The following is a 21015-nucleotide window of genomic DNA, read 5'->3' as shown; positions in this document are numbered from 1 at the left end:
GGTAACTGAGACCCAAAGAACATTCATGGTATGTGCTCACTGATCCATAGACATTAGCCATCAAGTACAGGATACACACAATACAATCCATAGACCCCCAAAAAAATGAATAACAAGGTAGGCTCCAGAGAAGAAGTTTGAATATCACTCTGAAGGGGAAATAAGAGAGATAGTTGTCAGAGGTGGATAAAGGTGGAGGAACCTAGGTGGGAGAGGGGAGGTGGAAGGGAATGGGGGTGGATCATATGTGTGGTGAGCCAGGGAGAGAAGGCAGGAAGAGTGAAGAAGGATAACGGCACCCATCCATGCACAACACCTTCCACCCAGTATTGTTCTGCCCATAAGAAATACAGAGAAAAAAATGGAGCAGAGATTGAGGGAATGGCCAACCAATGATTGGGTTAATTTGAGACCAATCCTGTGGGGAGCAACCAATCCCTGATACTATTGATGAAACTCTGTTATGCTTGCAGACAGGATCCTGGCATAATTGTCTTTTGGGAAGTTCCACCTAGCAGTAGACGGAAACAGATATAGAGACCAACAGCCAAACATTAGAAGGAGCTTGGGGAGTCTTGTGGAAGAGTGTGGGGAAGGATTGAGGGACTTGGAAGTGATGAAAACTCTAGAAAAAGACTAAACAGACTCAACTGACCTGGAACTTTGGGCATTCCAGAGAATGAACCACCAACCAAAGAGCATGCAAGGGCTGGACTAACCTCCCACTGACCCTGCACATACCTAGCAGAAGTACAGCTTGATCTTTATGCTGGTCTCCCAGCAACTGGAATGGGAGAGCTGTCCCTGACTTTGTTGCCTGCCTATGAGTCCTCTTCCCCAATATGGGTTGCCTTGTCTTGCCTCATTGGGAGAAGATGTTCCTAGTTCTGCAGTGACTTGATGTGCCAGAGTGGTTTGCTACTCAGAGGAGAGGGGCATCCCCTGTCTCAGAGGAGAAAGGGAGACAGGATGTGGGAGGGGCTATGTGAGAGAGATTGGAAGGAGGCAGGAGGATGTAATCAGGATGTGAAGTGAATAAATAAATAACTTAATGGAATAAAAAAATTCAGGCTAGGGACATTGATAAATGCTTTACCAGGGAGGATGTATGGTTGTTGTTCTGCACTGTAGATTATCAAGGAGGAGCAAAATTAAAGCCATTATTAACTTGTGCTATGTGCCTTTTAGATGGCCACAGTGCAGAGCGCTGACACCACCAAATGGCTCCAAGAATAAAAAAAAAAAATACTCATTCATTCATGATGGGAATGCAAAAGTAGTATAATTACCTTAGAAGGCAGATCTGGTTCTTTCTTATATAATGAATATGATCTTACTCCTACCCTACCAGTCCAACAATCAAACTTCTTTGCATTTTTTTTCAAAGGAGAGAAACATTTATGACCACATAAAAAAACCTGTACAAAAATGTTTATAACAGCTTTACTCAAAAGTGCCCAATCTTGGAAGCAACAGATTTTCTTGGCTCATGAACAGAACAGTAAACTGTGGTATATACGGGTAATTGGTAATTGCTATTATTCATGAAAAAACAGAAATGAGTTAGCAAGGCATGCACTGTGCACATTATTAAATCAAAGAAGGCAATGTGAGAACTTGTATGTTGTGCTATTCTACTGTATGACATTGTAGGAAATTAAAGCTGTGGAGACAAAAAAAAAAAAAGCTGAGTAGTTGCCATGGGTTATAGTGGGTGGTGATGACTAGGGGTAGCACAAAGTGGTTCATATCATCATACATTTGTTCAAATCTATAGACTATAAAACACTGAGAATGAATCCCAGTGTAAACCATGGACTCTGGATAATAATGGTATGTTAATGTAGGTTAATCAGTTGTGGGAAATGTACCACTCTGGTGGAATGTGTGATAACAGAGTAAGCTCTGCTGTGCTAGGGCAGAGATGAAGCAAAATTCTCTACTTTCTGCTCAATTTGGCTCTGAATTTAAAACTTTTCTAAATAACAGTGTTTGTTAATAAGAACTGTGATAAATAGGTCCATTAAAGTTATGAGATGCAGATAAATATAAAATTATATTTCTCCATAATTAAAAAGAAACCCAAGAGTAAATCTGATTTAATTCATACAATCAAAAGAGTAAAATAATATAAATAAATTACAAGTAAATTCAACAATAGTGTAAAAGTTGTACTCTGAAAATGTCAAAACATTGTTGAAAGACGTTTAAAGAGACATAACATACATCAGCAATTAATGTGAAAATGATCATGGGTTTGAGAAAGAAGAAGGTGAATATATGGAAGAGGTTAGAGAGAGAAAAGGCAAGGAGAAAAATGATGTCCTTTGGTTTTAACTAAAGTTTCTAAATAGGCCTAAGCAACAAGGGAAGATTATATGACTACCGCTGGTCATCCAGCAAGAGGTGGAACAGGAGTCCTACCTGGGCTCAGCAGTCATGCTCTCGGTTTAAGAGAAGCCCTATTCCACTAAGAGCAGGGAGGCAACCTCACCAATGAGAAGGGAAAATTGAACTTCCATAGGTTACCAGAAACCAAATTAATTTTCTTAAGCATGATTTTTCATTTGTAGAAACTTGTTTCCTCTGCTTGGAGATACCAAACACTGTGACAGTTAAGAATCAACTGATCTTTGCTTTGTTTTAAAAACATTGAAGAAACAGTTTTATTAATATACAATTCACAGACTCCTGATATGGTTGATCTTGATTCTCAATTGTTGAGACTTGGATTTACCATGCAAAGGCAGACTCCCTTGGATGTGTCTTTGAGAATGTTTCCAGAAAGGCTTTGCTACGTATGGAAGGCCCAGTATGTTGGCAAAGCCATTCCATGTGATGGTCTCTAAAATGGAATAACAAAGAAAAACACCAACATATAATACATCATATGTGCTTCAATTCAATTTTGAGGAACTACCATACTTACCATGCTGCTTTCCCTCATGGATATACATTACCACCCAACCCCCACAAAAGATTCCCTTTTATCTATGCCTCTGCCAACTCTTATTATCTCTTGATTCATCAGTAGATACATAATATGTAATGAAGGTAATGTATACAATGGGATATATTGTCATGAAAAGGAGATCACAGCGTGTGCAACTCAAAGATGACCCTGAAAGATGTGTTACCACGAAAAATAAGTCAGACACAGAAAGACAAATGTGGTATGACTTATAGACTCAATGTCCAGAATGGTGGCTACCAGAGTCTAGATGTTAGGACAACAGTACAATGTCAGCCAGAGGGAGCTAGCTTTCAGTTAGTGATGAGCAAGTTCTGGCAAAACTGAAGCTGAGTGGGATTGGTGACATATTTGTTCATTGATTCATTTGTGATAATCATTATGTACTGTGTATGCATGTCCAATTATTGCCACATTCTACTCTGTGAATATATTCTATGATAATTTGACATTAAATATTTCTAAGTTCTTCAAAAGTTGGAACTAAAGCAAGTCTTCCAGATGGTGTGCTCTCTTTGGAGGCTGTGTATTATTTTCTGTAAATCATCGCTACCTTGAAATACATGCTTTCCAATCAAGGTTAAACTAAGATAATTTGAGTCATTTGTTCGAAAGAGCTTTTTTTAAAATGTTCTATATTTTATGGGTGAAAGGAGACTCTGTCTTAACCCCAAAGCTTGTTTCAAGGAGTCTCTGTGGTTTATCTAAGTTTAGGCTGAGGTAATGGGTGGAACAGAGGAATAGTAAGGCTACAATCTTCCATTAGTGGGAACCCTCACAAAACAGTAAGCCAGATTTGTGAGAGATGAAACAGATGGTGGAGAGAGGACAGCGTGGGAGCAATCCCAAAAGAAAACCACCCTTATTAACAAGCAGACAGCAAGCATTCAAAGACATTTCCTAAAACAGTGAAAACCATGGCAGGAAAGCCCTTCTCCCTCAGCTATAGGAAGCCTGAGAGAACTCAGCCAGAGGATCTGAGTACCTTTCATCCAGTGACTGATGCCACTAGAGCATTGCAGGAGAGTCTTATCACACCCACAATGGGACCAGACTCTGGTTAGGAACAACCTATGCTCACCATTTGGTTATAAGAATTAAAAATGAAGACATTCCAACACCAACACATAGGTGTTGGATGCAATGTCTTGACTGCCCCTGTTTCATATTCCATAGTATAAACAGAACAAGCACATAGATGCCTGGTGTCTGCATAGAATCACACACTATTCTATACTGTCCTGTCTAACGCTCCAAGCACATGGAGGGAGACAGCATTCCTCATGCTTCTTGAAGTGTGGAGAAAGAGATAGTGGAGCAAGAACAGAAATTATCTTGAACTTCTGGATCTTCAAACTCTTGGGCTTCAAATAAGCTCAGCAAAACCCTACATAAGCAACAAAGGGCAACAATTTCTAGAGGAGCCTCAGTATTTTTCTTCTCTCTCCCTATCGCCTCCCACTCCCCTCTAATCGCCTCCTAATGTGTCTTGAGCTCACCCTGTTCCACATTTCCTTCTTGCACAGTGGCCTATCAGGAGGCTGTGGGAGAAAATCAGAATGATGCCCATGCCCAACGTGTTATGAAATGGGAAGGGTAATAGAACCCTTACATGGTGAAGTTGAAGAATCCCCCACTGAATATGGCAATGAGAACAAGGGAAGACAAGTCTCAGGGAGGTAACTTCTCACTAGAAGAACACTTCAGAATGCCTTTACGGTGGTGCTTTAGTTTCCTTTCTCACTGTGATTAACACTCTGACAAAGACATTTGAGGAGTTAATAAGTTTATTTCAGCATACATGTTACATCTCATCATTTGGAGAAGTCAGGGTAAAACCTCAAGCAGAAACTTGAAAAAGGAAAAAACAAAAAGTCCATAAAGAAATGCTGTCTCTGCCTACTTGGCAGACTACAGGCTCTTGCATATATATATATATAAATTTAAACACAATTCCCTCACTCTACCTCTTACCTTTACTCCCTCTAACCTTTCACATGTCATCTCTTTCAAACCTCTCCCATGTCACCTCCATCACTGCCTCTTAAATTAGCATGTTTTTCTTTGATTGTAATTGTTAGACACGCATGTACATATACATGTATAAGTATATACATGCAACTTGCCGAAGCAGTTTAATATGGTTTGTGTGTACTGGTCAGGGCTGACCACTTTGTATTGGATAACAAATTATGGAGCTCAGAAGGTCAGTTATTTGATTTAAATGTCATTAATTCACAGTTGTTATTGATACATTCAGGTGTAAAAAAATCACTGGACTAATAAATGGAGAGTTTTATTACAATTAAGATTATATGCTAGTTGAAGGGGGCCAACATTTGGAGAAATGTCTCTCTCATCCACCCTATAGAACTATATGACTATAGGATATTGCACTATGGCTGGTTCTACAGAGATGTGTGGGCTGATACCAGAGGGTTGGTAAAGGTAGGCACCCATCTATTCAGTACCATGAGAAAACAGGATCCTGTGCCCAAAAGGTGAAAATGGGATGCCAATGCATATGCCCCATGCTAGGATGAAACAGAATTCCACACTCCTGCACAATATTATGTCTGTCAGACAGCTGGACTCAGAGTACAAAAGTCAATTTGTGTTTTATTAGCCAAACAGTGAATAGTAAGAGGGCATGACTGCAAGATTATCACCTGAATGCCATCTACTTTATTTCCTTCAATTTCTTTCTATTTCTCAATGGTTTGGAGATAAGGTCTTGCTATGCAATTCTGACTTGAACTTTACTTACTATGTAGCCCAGGCTGGTCTCAAAATCATGGTGATCCTCCCAAATGTCAGGATTATAGGCATGAACTATTATGCCTCTATCTCTACTGGCCAATTATTGTTGTTGTTTTTGGAAACACTCTGGCTAGGTATACCTTGCTGGCCTAGATTTTGCTGTGTAAAATAAGCAGGCCTTGCACTCACAGAGACCCATCACTCTCTGCCACAGAAATGCCAGGATTAAAAGTGTATGCATTCACAATTGATTTATGTAGCAAAATTTTATTGACTAAATGTAGTTAGTGGATTTTCAGTAATTTCTTGCCTGCTTGTGGACATAACACAGACTTTTCAGTGAAAATTGGAGCCTCAGCCCTTTACCAGGCAATTGTAGCCCCCAACCCTTGACCAGGTAAATTAGAATTCTTCATATTAGTGCTGTCATGTACCCCCTCCCCCTCTCTCTTCCTTCCTCCCTCCCTCCCTCCCTTTCTTCTTCCTTTTCTCCCTCACTCAGTTTTTCCCTCCCTTTCTCTTTCCTTCCTTCCCTCTATCTTTCTTTCTCTTTTTTGAATTTTCTTTGTCATTTATGTGTGTATACATGTTTGAGTATATGTGTGTATGTGTGTGTGTGTGTGTGTGTGTGCACATGCATGTGAGTGACTGCACGTACAAGCCTTCATGTGGGCTAGGGATGAATTGAATATATGTTCTTCATATAGATAATAGATAATAGGTACCATTGCTATGGCCAGCCCCTAATCCTTTATCCATTATACTTTTTGGCTGTTGTTCCTGTGAAGACAGCTCGCTCAGGAAGGGCTGGATTATCTCAGAGCTCTGGGCCAGTGAGAGCTTAGTTATAGACCACAGAGTACTTTCCTATTTCAGAGAGGAAGTTGTGATCACCCAGAAAACCATTGATAAGGTCTATTCCTCACCCAGACAAACATCTAGGTACTATCAAAAGAATGATGAAGAGCCTTCTTGGTTGCTAAGCCATTGGAGAATCTGCCCAGGAACCCACTGTTCCCATAGTAACCATCACTTTAGAAAAGCCTGACATCAGTTGCCATCCTGCTGCTGAGGAAGGACCTTCAGCAAGAGTTGGGGATTAATAAGGGGGTGAGGCTATCATGTTCTTACTGTGCTGGGACAAAGGCTTAAATGGAAGGCACTCTGTGGAGCAGACAGACCAGCTCTATCCCAACAGTAGTACCCATCCCCAGTCGGTCCTACTTGCAGTTTCCTTCACATGTTGGTTCACTTTAGAAACTGGGTTTGATGAGTAAGTCACTTCTAGTATTCTTGCAGAGGTGTTTACACATTTCAAAAGCAGAATGAAAAGAACTAGGTGAGAAGCCAAGTCTCTCTGTTCTACTCTTTGCTTTATTCCTTTTCTTTTGGAATGTTCAGCTCAGGCATGGGCAGTTCATGGTAATTTTACTTCCTCTAACTCTACTAAACCAGCTCCTGTCTGTTTTTACAACTGTTCCCTCAGAATGCTGTACACTGTCTCTGTACTCTCTTCTATGGCCTCATTCTGCTCTTATGTTAGAATTGTTTTTTCCTATTTAACCTACATCTTTCTGTTATAGCTTAAACATGTTTTCCATAGTTAAATCCATAACTATGGTAAGATTAAAAAGCCATCAACAGATGAACAAACCCACGAGAACCTAAACATGCCATTCCTCAATAAACCTTTACTAGCATCTTCTCTGACTCCTTTAGAGGTCCTCTGCACACTCAGAATCTCCAGACTCAACAATGTCAATGCCACCATTCACTTACAGTATCATGGAGGCTTGAGAAGAAAGTACTTGGTGTTTTGTTTTATTTTTGTTTTTGTTTTGTTTGTCATTATTCATTTTAATTTTTAATATTTTTAGAATAAAGTTTTTCCAAAAAATTGTAGTATCTAGAGCAGCAGTTCTCAACTTATGGATCATGGCCCCTTTTTGGGTCCCATATCAGATATCCTGCATATCAGATATTTACATTATGATTCATAACAGTAGCAAAATTACAGTTACAAAGTAGCAAAGAATAATTTGATGGTTGGAGATGATTACAACATGAGAAACTATATAAAGGGATCACAGTATTAGGAAGGCTGAGAATCAGTGATCAGAGTCTGAAAGAAGAAAGCAATGCAGAATATTCTAGAGTGGAGTGATTCTTTAAGAGTTTCTTCTTATTTTAATTTATGTGTTCAATAAACATCACCCCAGTTTATTGAGGAAAGAAATCTATTGTTTATTTTAAATGTTAAAATTTGACTTTAGAGAAGTTGATTTGTCCACAGTTATGGAGCTTGTGAGCAACAGATATGGAAGAATCCCACATGCTTAGGTTTGAGTTAGTCAGTTATTCCAAAGCCATACTCTCTGAATCCATGGCTTTTAAGTTCTTGTCAGCTACCACCATAAAGTCTAGCAGTCTTTAGCTACATACATTATGTTTAGGAGGGACATGAAGGCAGAACTTTCATTCCATTCATACAGACCTTCAGGACACTTACAGAGATAGAGAGGACTGTGGTAAAGACTCAGACAAGCCCTTTGGTATGGGTAACTCCCCATACCAAAGTTGACCATCTCAGCCTCAGTAGCCTGGTGTGTCCTTGTTCCTCCTTAAGAATGTAATAATAGAACCTAGTTACTGCTCAGGTAATACCACATGCAGCATCCTTCTCTCTTGGATATTGACAGGTGCCCTATTAAGAAGACACCATGAAACTCTGGCTAATGGACATCCAAAGGTCTACATATTCAAATGGGGAAGTATGTTTATACTAAAGAGGTGCTAGTGGACACACACTCTCTTTCCACTCCCTTAGTGGACTAATGTCTGGAAATCAGAGATCCTGACTGGAGGCTTAGGCTGTGAAACTATCCCATTCACAATATTTATATGCAAACACACACACACACACACACACACACACACACACACACACACACACACACAGATCTTCCCACTTCTGCCACGTGGGACCTGATTTTCATTCTTTAAGGCCCCTGAAATTTTGTTGTCTGTCTGTCTGTTTATGGCATTACTGTCTTCTTCTAAGCACCATAAACAATCAGCTCCTCTCAGTAACCCCTTTGAACCCAGATCCTGGACTTTTTATCCTCACAGGTTTGGGCACCTAGACTCTGCACTCTCTGATCTCACTTTCTTCTTCCATCCGTTTGCTATCAAACTCAGCCAAAGGAACACCTGGAGTCGCAGAGCTGGTGACCTGTTAGTTGTGCATGTTTTCTACTTTCTTCTTTGTACAGGAACAACAACCTGCCCAGCTAACAACAACATCAAGTAACATGCACAACTGCAGCTTCCCTACTGCTGGCTATTCCCTTAAAATCAGAAGTGCTAAGTGCTAAATGACAGTTTCAGTACATAGCTCAGCATATTCTTCTATTCCTTTGGGAAAGCACTTATTTAGGGACCCACATATCCTGTGATTTCAAACACAGGAAGCAGATATTACTTAAGTGGGTTACTAGAAGTGTCAGGACATCTCCTCTTCAATCTATTCTATTCTGTCGCATTTATTCTGCCTATTGAGATGACAGTTCCAGATAAATGATGTGTGCACTGCATATGGGTTGGGGGATATACCCTCCTTTTATGAACATTAGCTCTGCCATCCATTCAATAGGTGATTCCAACACTTTGCCTGGAAACTTCTGCGTGGCGAATTAAACAGTCATGGGTTTGTTTTATCATCTCATATTAACAAGTATTATTTACCATACACATGACCATTTGGCACCGAGTTAAATATGTTTTAAGGGATACAATGCTGTTCTGTCCATTTCTGTAGGTAGAAAGGGATACTTCTCTCATATATTCATTCTACTTACAGGATTTGTTGATTAGCCTAGAAAGCTAGAGTACAGTGCTAACCAACTGTGCTCAGTGTTGGTCTAGGTGGGTAAGCTGCCTCTATTCCTATCACCACGACTATTCTCCATATTTGCAGTAGCAGAGCAGACCTTAGTGGATCTGATTCAATGTTAACCTGAATATTTATGCCTCTTCTGCTCTGGGAATCTTGCATGGACATTAGTGTGGGATAACAAGGCTTCCTATTTTCACTGGACCCTATATGGCCACACACATGCTTTGTCATAAGACATAGTAGGCTTCTGTCATTTATTTTGGTTCCTGCTTGGTCCCATGACTAGATGGACAATCCATTTTCACTGTCCATAAGTTCCTATATATTCTACCCCAAATTCTTTTCCCTTTATACATGGGCTAGATTGACAGTTGCACTGCCTGAAACTCCACTAACTGAGAGACAACACCATTGAGGTAGTTCTTGGAGCTAGACTCAGAGATATCAGCCAGAAGCTTCCTAAGAGCTGAAACTGAGCACTTTGCTCCTAACATGGGAATTAAAAGGCTTAGGCAATGGCTCTATGTTAGCACCATATATAGTAGATTCTCTAATCACTTGTAAAATTTCATGTGAATGAATAAAAAAAATGCTGCCTTCTCAGACAGGTCAGGCCTAATATCTCTCTCTCTCTCTCTCTCTCTCTCTCTCTCTCTCTCTCTCTCTGTCTCTGTCTCTCTCTCTCTCCCTCCCTCCCTGTCTCTTTCCATGAACACATCCACAAGCACACACATCCACATACTCACAAAAGCACATAAACACACATGCACTCTCTCACATACATATATTCACTCTCACACATATCCATACACTCCATAAAATTTACATTTCAAATGTTATCCCCTTTCCTAGTTTCCTCTCTGAAAATTCCCTATCCCCTCCACCCTACCCCTGCTCCCCAATCCACCCACTCCCATTCTTGGTCCTGGCATTCCCCTATACTGGAGCATAGAACCTTCACAGGACCTAGGGCCTCTCCTCCCATTAAAGACTGACTAGGCCATCCTCTGCTACATATTCAGTTAGAGCCACAAGTCCCACCATGTGTTTTCTTTGCTTGGTGGTTTAGTCCCAAGGATCTCTGGGGGTACTGGTTAGTTCATATTGATGTTCCTCCTATGGGGCTGCAAACCTCTTCAGCTCCTTGGGTACTTCCTCTAGCTCCTAACAAGAGGATATTACTTCTTCTCAGCACCTCATGGTACCTTCTCCAAAACTGACCATGTAATCGTCCACAGAACAGGCCTCAACTGATACAAAAATATTGAAATAACCCCATGCATCCTATCAGATCACCATGGACTAAGGCTGATCTTCAGTAACAACATAAATAATAGAAAGCCTACATACACGTGGAAGCTGAACAACACTGTATTCAACGATAACTTGGTCAAGGAAGAAATAAAGAGAGAAATTAAAGGCTTTTTAGAGTTTAATGAAAATGGAGCCAAAACATACCCAAACTTATGGGACACAATGAAAGCAGTCCTAAGAGGAAAACTCATAGCTCTGAGTGCCTCCTAAAAGAAACTGGAGAGAGCATACACTAGCAGCTTGACCGCACACCTAAAAGCTCTAGAACAAAAGGAAGCAAATTCACCCAAGAGGAGTAGATGGCAACAAATAATCAATAATAGGGCTGCTATAGACATAGTGGAGCATGTGTCCTTGTTATATTTTGGAGCAAGTTTGGGGAATATACCCAGTAGTGGTATAGCTGGGTCTTCAGGTAGAACTATTTCCAATTTTCTGAGGAACTGCCAGATTGTTTGCCAAAGTGTTTTTACCAACATGCAGGCCCACCAGCAATGGAGGAGTGCTCCGTTAAAAAAATAGTAATAATTAGAATTAAAAGAACTGAAAATGCAAAAAAAAAAAAACAAAAAAACAAAAAACAAACAAACAAACAAAACAAACAAACAAACAAAAAAAACCCACCAAACAAACAAATTCCCCAAACCACAGGGTTTCCTGATTCCAGAATATGCTGAAACCTGTGTACATCAGGGCCATTTGCCTCCATTTCCAGCTGCTGCACAAAACAAAGGAGCATCACCCCTTTTGCTCAGTCTGGTTTTATTTAAAAGTTTTATCACTCAGAAGCTGATTTTAGATGCATTACAGCAAATATATGTTTGCATGGAATGAGGACAACAAAAGTCTTACATTAAGTTTCTCAGGGCTTTTCTTGTGATGTGTAAGACAGCAACTTTGAAACAATGTCTAAAATACAGAAAAAGAGATTGGTGTTACAGATTTCTGTATCTGCAAACTGAAAATGCATATGCACACATGAGCACATACACATGTTTGTGTTTTTCTGCATGAAGAGAATAATGTAACCAGAACAAATAACAATAGATGTCCATGTCAACTGAGCCCTGTGGTATCCTTCTAAGGCACAACACTGCCCTGTAGGAATTTCCTGGACTGTGACACTCTGAGCCGCCATTCCCCCATAGAGGGTAATGTATATATTGGACTTTCAGTGTGTTGGGAACTTAAAGGGGGGCCCAGGGGAAGAGAGGTAGGATAGACCCACAACTCACTAGAGTTCCACCTATGCTCTGGACAGTCAGGCATGGGAGGGCTCCCATACCCTTTCCACTCAGCCCCAGGTGGGTATCCAAGCCTCTGACCCATACTTCGGGGGTAGCCAAAAGGCAGCCCAACCTGGGAGCCCCAGTGCTAGTTGCTACTTTCTTTTCCTTTCTTTTCTTTTCTTTTCTTTTCTTTTCTTTTCTTTTCTTTTCTTTTCTTTTCTTTTCTTTTCTTTTCTTTCCTTTCCTTTCCTTTCCTTTCCTTTCCTTTCCTCTCTCTCTCTCTCTCTCTCTCTCTCTCTGCTTTTTTGAGACAGGGTTTCTCTGTATAGCTCTGGGTGTCCTGGAACTCACTTTGTAGACCAGGCTGGTCTCAAAATCAGAAATCTGCCTGCCTCTGCCTCCCAAGTGCCAGTGCTACTTTCTTAAAGTCCTGGGATTATACAAGAGAGGGATGAGGGAAGAGGTTCCCAACACTGAAGAGAGTGAGCACAACAGATCTTGGCTGGAGCACAGGAAGGCCTTTCATTGGGAGATTAGAAATGGCTCATTAGGAGAAAGCCTATCCCATCCTCCTAGTGCAGGAGGCCTTGATGAGCAGAGTCATTCTATGGTTTTAGAGCTTTATTGTAGAAAGGCAGGGAGAAAGGGAGAAGGTAGAAGAGGGGGGGGGAAGGCTAGAGAGAAAGAGAGAGTAAAAGGGAGAGAGTAAGAGGGAGAGAGTGAGAGGAGAGAAGAGGAGAGGACAAAGAAAGAAGAGAGAGGAGGAAGAGAGAGGAGTGAGAGGGTGAGAAGTAAGAGAGAGATGAGTAAGAGAGCTAGAAGGGGCTGAATAGCCCTTTTTATCTTTACTATTGCTAGGTAACTGGGGAGGAGTTTAGCCTGAAGGTCAGAAGCTTGGGACATTGTCTGTGTGACTTCTAGCCATGCTTCCCTTGTGGGGGCTGTGGGAGGCGGTAACTTAGGCAGGAACCAGAGTTCCAGGAGCATGAGGGAACGCCTACCATGTCATGTAGGTGAATTACCACCATTCCGGGGTTCAGACCTCAGCTCAACTGGAGACAAGCCTCTCTGTGCATAGCCCAATTCCCCACATCACTGTATTGATTTAAATACAGACAACATTTTTTATTTGAGGACTTGTGATGCTTCAGTAATATTGCTTTCATAGTAAAGATGAGCCAGAAGTCTCTTCATCTGGCTTTCAAAGCATGGCCATGTTGGCTCTGCCCAATTAAAGGAGCTGTGCATACACACAGATTACAATAGAAAGTTCCACCTGAGCGCTAGAGGAACCCAGGTCTGGACCACATGGCTCCAACAGCCTCATTCACTCTGATAAACACATTTTTGTCAGGGGCTTTTGGAAGAAATTTCCCCAGGTCATAAGCAGGGCTGTTGTGTTAGAACTAGACTAGCAATGCCAATGATGGTCTACTGCTGCATATGGGATGCCTTAGCAAGCTTTACTCTCTAGCTTGGCTCCCACACCAAAAAACACCAGCCAGTTCAGCCCAGGGCATCATTCAATGGATGCAGATCCCATCAAGCGTGGACTGTTTCCATCTCGGTTGATCAACAGTTTGTCTATCCCAGAGAATGCTTTCTCCTTTGAACCAAATACTCATTAGGTGGCTCCCTTGACACTTGTCAATGTAACACTTAGGCCAGCCACAATGTCCTCAGGTTTTATTCTCATCTCTTTCCTGTTTCTATACTCCTTCCATTTTTCCCCCTAGAATCAGCAGGAAGTTTCTGTGAGATGAAACTTTTCACTTCCAAGTGCTTTTGGGTACCCCAACACAACAATTCCCAGAATGGTCAATATTGCTCTCCTACTTGGAGCTTTCAACACAGAAGAGATCCAAGAATTGTCCCACTCTTTTCTCCAAGAGTGGCATCCAGAGGCAAGACCCATGAGGAGATGTTTTATACTTTGGGTCTTACCTGGTGTGCTAACCTCTGGGAAGGGACAATAGGACTTGCTGTGAGAACTCAGGTCCCAGTTTCAGCAGCAGCACTGAACAGACATTTCTTTCAGTCCGAAGTTGAGGTGGACGTATACATGTGGACACCATCATCCAACAGAGTCCTTCTCTGGTGGGAAAAGTGGAAAGACTGGTAATCCAGAGCCCAATGAAAATGACCTTTTAAAGAGGTTAGGAGAAGGATCCCTGCATGTTATACTCACTGCCACGTGTCCTGTTTCCTATGCTCATGAACCTGCATTCAAGGCTGGGTCACAGATTTTAACATACCCTCCATTCTCTCTAGGGTACCATGGTGCTTGTTTAAAAGAAGAGAGACCAGCCAAAACCATGTAGCAAGAGTGCCTGACTCTTGCTCTTCCACCTGGACCTCAGTTTTCTCTTGTGGTGACCTCACAGCAAGACCAATAGCGCTGCTCCACAGAGATGGTCAGAACCTGCTAGCTCAGATCATCTCTGGTCCTTAACAGAATCTCTCCTTACTCAGTGGCCTATCCATAACCCTTCCTCTCTCAGGATCACCTCTATCCCTTGAGCCCTGCTTCCTCCCTCCTATCAGCAGCCAGAAGCCAGAGGATAAGACCTCTGGTGAGAATGAGTTCCTTGACTCCAAGAGCCTCCTCGTTCTGGCTTTGTTGCCTACGGTTCTGTCCTTTCGCTCTGTCCAGAAGCTGGGAAGTTTGCTATGGAGTCTCCTGCTCAGGGACAGCTGAATCTCTGCAACAGGATCTGGAGCTGTCAAGGGTTCATCAAGACTCTGCTGTGGGAAGAAGCACATTAGGCAGGTGGGGAGGATCCAGACTGGATTCAGAGGAGTTCTCCATGGGCTGGATTAACCCTGTGGAGTGTGAATAAAGAGGTTCTATTCTAACTTCAGAGCATAAGTTGAGTGTAATGAGAAGCAGCCTTTGAGAACTGGACCCAGATACAGTGTAAGGACAAGACCAGCTATATAGGTTATTCCTAGATGATCAAGTAGCCACCAGGTCACTGATGGGGACCTGACCCTCTCCTAAAGCATTCTCTGAGAACACATGGAGCCTCCAATGGATCTGATGAGGAGGACAGAGCGTGAGTTTAGGATAATCATAAGTTCACCTGTCAGTCAGGGAGCCACTCTAAGGACCACCAAAATGTAGAAGCACTCAGACCACAGCTATGGGTTACTCATAGTGTAACAATGGCTTCTTGTGGTATTAATCTTCCTTACAGACATTTCTATTTTTCTGATAGCCCATCCTCAACCTACACATGTATTTGAGACTTCTCTGTCTATTGCATCAATTAACAGCCAGCTACTTTGACAGTGGTTAAGTCAAATCCAATTTGAGCTGCAACGTAGACAGGCATATGCAGCTTGATGTTTGAAGGATGTAGCTGAGTTTAAGTTGCAAAGTTAATCACGTCTTTACAGGTCCCAGGAGTCAAGGACTGCCTGCCTGTCAAGTGCCATGTGGGACCTCAGATTGGTAATGGCATGTCCTAGCTTACCAAGAGTGTTGTACAACACAGGCAGCCCTCTGATTGAGAACAAGACACACAGGTGCAGCACTGACCCCCGCAAAAACAACTGGAATGCCCTCTGTTCTTACTGATGCTGGGTTGTGGAAGACAATTTCTCAGCAGTTGTGTAAATTAGCTTGGCCAAATACTGGCTAGCTTTTGGTACCAAAGCACAAGAGCTAAGAGCTAGTTCTAGGAAGCCATTCTGGTCATCCCCTTCCCTTAGATGCTTTCCAGTTTATACCCTCAAATTTTCCTTTCCTCTTCCTCCCCTTTCTCTTCCTCCTTATCTTCTTCTTAACACTTTCCAGGTTAAACTTCTTGCTTTTTTCCTTCCTTTCCCCCATGCTCTCTCCCTTCTTCTCTTCCTTCTGTCTGTTGCTTTCCATATAACTTTAGTTTGAAGGATTTGATCTGTTATATTCATTGCATTCAAAAGAGACAGTGGCATAAACAGCAAGCTGTACTACTGTATATCCTTAATTACAAACAGCTATCTTTGCATTTTAGAGTGAGTACATGGAATTATAGGCTGCAAGTATCTCCCTTGGGGCAGCATCACTGAACACAGTTTGTATAGCTGTCCTTCTGTTTATTAGATAAAGTGATGCTTTCCCTGTGGCTGGCTGTTTATAAGCTACGTGCTCTTATGTAATATCCCCTAAGCCTTAGAGTACACTAGCCCTCATGACCATTTTATAGATATAGCTGTACATTATTTACCTAGATGTGTTATTTTTAAGACTACTGGAAAATATCTAATTTTATTCCCCTCATTTTTAGATTAAGTATTTTAATGAGAATCTGATATCATTTATGAAGATAATAAGACTTTCCTCTGTTTCAGTAATGAAGTGTATTTCATGACACTTCAGAATATTTCTGAAGCCACGGAGTCTCTGCAGACAATTCAGACTCTTGACAGTATTCTTGGTTACTAGAAAATGAGAAGAACTTTTTTTTTCCTGAAGACACCACACACAGCCACGAGATACAGAGAAAGCAGGCTGGGACTGAGGTGGGACTGTCCTCCCTCTGTGTAGCTTTCACAATGCGTCAAGTACCATACATGCTGCTAGGAGAGCAAATCGTCATTACCTTAACCCAGCTCTGAATCCTACAAACACTAAATTAATTTGTCAGGAAAATTGTGCCTGCCTGTATTACAGTGGCATCAACCAGCTCTTACTGGAAAGGAGACTGTCTCCATTTTAGGGAAGCCATGTCTAGGGAGGTCATACACCTAAGCACAGTGCTGGGGAGGGGTGATTTACTACTGTTTGACTATATTTATATAACATTAAAATGCTTCTGAATCTCCGTGGTTTTGCCAACATGAAGAAAACCTACTCTCAGCCTTAATCAGTGAAACCTTTCTTTGCAAGGTGGTGAAATAGGACTACAAGCTGCCAAAGACAGAGAAAATAAATGACAGTTGAGTTCTTAACTCTAAACAAGACATTTACACCATACCTTTGAGGCTACATGAACATTGAAGAAGAGGAGGGAGGGGAATATGTAAGAACCAGAGAATAAAGTAAAGGACGATGAAATGCATTGTCAGTCAGTCACAGACTGGTGGTGGGCGGCAATGGATTCTTACCTTTCTGCTGGACTATTGGCTACCGATAGATTCTGGGAAAGGAGCAGTTATTGTCTTAAATTAGATACCCATAGCTGAGCAGCTCCAACAGAAAGCTCCAAATTTGTGTTCATGCAGATGACATGTTAAACTTAATATGTCATAAAACAACAAGCATAAAGATTAAACTAAAAAATATTTATAGAGAATAATGAATTGAGTAGGTAGAGGTAATGTGAAAGGGGAGAGGGTAGGAGTGAGAGTGATAAGCATGCATTATGTATATGAGGGAAATTATCAATGAACACTTTTAATTAATTAAAAAATTTGAGTCTAGTCTATTGATGTCTATTTTAGGTAAATATCATACTGTTTTTATTAGTATGTCTTTTTAAATACAATTTGAAATTGGATATGTTGATGTTTCAGCAATATTCTTTTTGTTCAGAGTAGCTTAGGCCATCATTTATGTGATATAAATTCAGAGCTTCTTTTTGCTGCGTGAAGAATGGTCTTGGAAGTTTGAAGTTTGCTCTCGGTAGGATGACAAATTTTACAAAATTTATTTTTCTCTTCTAAAAAAAACCCAATGGGAGGTCTTTCCATTTTCTCATGTTTTCTAATTTCTTTCTTAAAGGTCTTAACATGTTCAATTGTAGAGTTCATTAATTTTTCTGGTTACATTTTTCACAAGATATTTTAATTTTCTGATGCTATAGTGAATGTGATTATTTCCCCAATTTCTTTCTCCATATATTTATTATCAGTACGTGAAAAGGCTACTAGTTTTCATAGGTTAATTTCCTACACTGCCATTTTGCCAAAAGTATTTATCAACTCAAGAAGCTTTCTAGTAAAATCAATAAAGAATCTTATGTATACGATTATGCTATCTGCAAATAGAGAGACTCAAAATTCTTCCTTTCCTATTGTATCCCTTTTATTTCTTTAGCTTTTCTTATCCCTCAAGCTAAGTCTTCAAACACTGTATTAAAGCAAGTAGAGAGAGTGGGCACCTTTTACTCAGAAGGTAGTTGAACTGTTAAAACTTTGTATTTGTTTTCATTTCTATTTCAGTAATTTCTGTTTTGATGTTATCTCCACCAATTGCTTTTGGATTTGGTTTAGTCTTGTTTTTGCAAGGTCTTAAGCACACACACACACACACACACACACACACTGTGCCCTTATGTGAGTATAGGAGAGCTGGCTCTCATGGCATGAATGCAGAAGAACTGGCATAATGACCAAGTCAGTTGCTATGTAGACCCAGATCCAGGGCTTTGAGTTGGCCTACTCCATCATCTACATCATATGTAAACTGTTGGGGCATAGAAAAGGACTGGTCCTACAGATACAAAGCTGCAGGATCTCTATGACACAGGGCAACATGAAGATATCTGAGAGGACTCCTGGTGAGGATCCAGTATTGATAGAGTAGCAGAAACCAGAGTCCTTGAACCAGACCAGTGACATATTGCAGTAAACATTTACAAGATGTTTAGACAAAAGGGTATACTGTGTGGCACACCATGTACACAGTGCAGCTTCCAAGGTAAGATAGGTTTTTTGGTTTGGTTTGGTTTGGTTTTCCTTTCTTTTGTGGAGAGGCTACAAAGGCAGAGGGCAGATATGGAGGGAAGGAGAGATAAGTGGGGTTGAAATGCATGGTGTAAAATTTACAAAGCATCAATAAAAACTAAAATAATAGTTACTTCAATTTTCCTATATTTGTTGGGAATTGTTTTATGTCATAATATGTGATCTAGTTTAGAGAACGTTCCAAGAGATGCTGAGAAGAGTTTGAACTGTGTAGTGTTTGGGTAGAATATTCTGTGGACATCTATCAGGATCATTTCATTTATGATGTCTTGAACCTCAGGATTTCTGATTTTTGTATGTTCTGCTGTAGGGAAGTGCATGAGGAGTAAAGTCTACTCTCAGGTCCATATAGGGCCACCATTGTGTTGAGAAGCAACATTACAAGAGTGAGAACACATATTTTTCTTAAAAGGATAAAGGGAGCAAGTGTAAAACCTTGTGTTCTTGCTAATCACTGTTTCATTTTTAGACAAATAGCGAAGACAGAGAGTTCACGTTCATCTCATTTTTGATTTACTCCTTCTCTCCACTGGTAAAGTTCACTGTGGCATCCTTTATTTATGTCTAGATTGTGGTAAGGTCTCACTAGAGATTATCAGTCCATGGGAGATTCATTTAATTATATATGTATGATCATATAATCAAACAAAGAAACCACAATTTCTTGATGTTTGAATGAAGGACTTGCTGTGACTTACCTCTAAATTTCCATATATATCACAGAGATAGATAGAGATACAAATACATATATGAAATTCTATGGTTCATGCAACTGAAAGAACAGTGTGGAGAGCCGTGCCGCGAGCAATCGCCATTATAAGATGGCGCTGGCTTCCACTGTGCCTAACTAGTAAATAAGCCTTATGCACAAGTGCAAGAGTGAACTCACGCCTAGTCACTGCCCATCTTGCGGCTTAGTAATGGGGTGATGGGCAAGCAACGAATCAGGAGCTGTCACGCCACATCAGGTGCTGAAACGTCACGCTGCGGGCTATATAAGCAGCGCCATTTTCCTGGTTCGGGGTCTTCCCTCCTGATAAGCAAGCAATAAAAGCTTTGCTGCAGAAGATTCCAGTTGTCCTGATTGTGTTGTTGCCGGCGGGGACAAAAGCTCAGGATAGAACAGTCCATTCTGGTGCTGACTATACCCCATACCCTGTGGTGAAGGATGTAGTGAATGAGGTGGAAGAATATGTGCAATATAACAAACCGTGGGAATGATGTTGGGGAAACTTTATGCCAGGCATGACAGCTTTGTCCCTTGTAAAAAATGATATTTAAAAAGCTATCTGGTGTGTGTGTGTGTGTGTGTGTGTGTGTGTGTGTGTGTGTGTGTGTGTGTGCATGCACGTACATCTGTGTGTGTGTGTCTGTGTGTGTACACATGAGTGTACACATGGTCATGTTCTTGGGTGCTTGTGACTTTGGAGGCTAGAGAACAGCAAACTTAGGTGTTAATCTCTGGAATGCTTCCTTTGAAACAGAGATGTCATTTGCCTGAAACTAACCAATTAGACTATCATGTGTGGCCAGCAAGCCCCATGTATCTGCCTATTACCACTTCCCTCATGTTTGAATTACAAGTATGTGTCACTATGCCCATAGTTTTGTGGATCAAATTCTAGTTATCCTGCTTCCAAGGTAATCACTGCACCAAATCTTTTATCCCCTATAAAAATAAATTTCAAAATTTATCACAAATAAATATTTGTGTGATGAATACGTGAATTAGCTTGCTTTAATTATTCTGTGCTAAACATGCATTCTTCAGGCAATGCTTGACTCCTGGAGGCTTCTGTCACAGGGTGATTTGCATTAGTGGAAGTCAAGTTTGTACATTGTAAAGAATGTCAAGGATGAGGCCAGGCTAAAGACAGGGAGATCACCCTGAGAAAAAAATTGTCATGTCTCAGGAGATATGCAATAAAGACCTTAAATGGACAGAGGCAATGGGATAGAAAGAACAGGGGAGGGAAACTTGACAAATCAAGATGATCTTTCACTCAGTGCCCAAATCTAAATCCAATCTTGAACCACTGATTTTCAGTATGCCTTGCTCCTTGGGCTACTACATACACTGAACCTGAACCTTGGCAATTCAAATGTTCATTTTCCTTTAGAGCTAGAGAGAGCTGGTAAGACAGACTTGGAACCAACATCCACATATGCTCTGA

Source organism: Mus musculus, chromosome 9, assembly GCF_000001635.26.
Source record: "Mus musculus strain C57BL/6J chromosome 9, GRCm38.p6 C57BL/6J".
In the NCBI taxonomy this organism is placed as follows: Eukaryota; Metazoa; Chordata; class Mammalia; order Rodentia; family Muridae; genus Mus; species Mus musculus.
The sequence above is the reverse complement of the archived record's forward strand: the minus strand, read 5'-3'. Positions refer to the sequence as shown.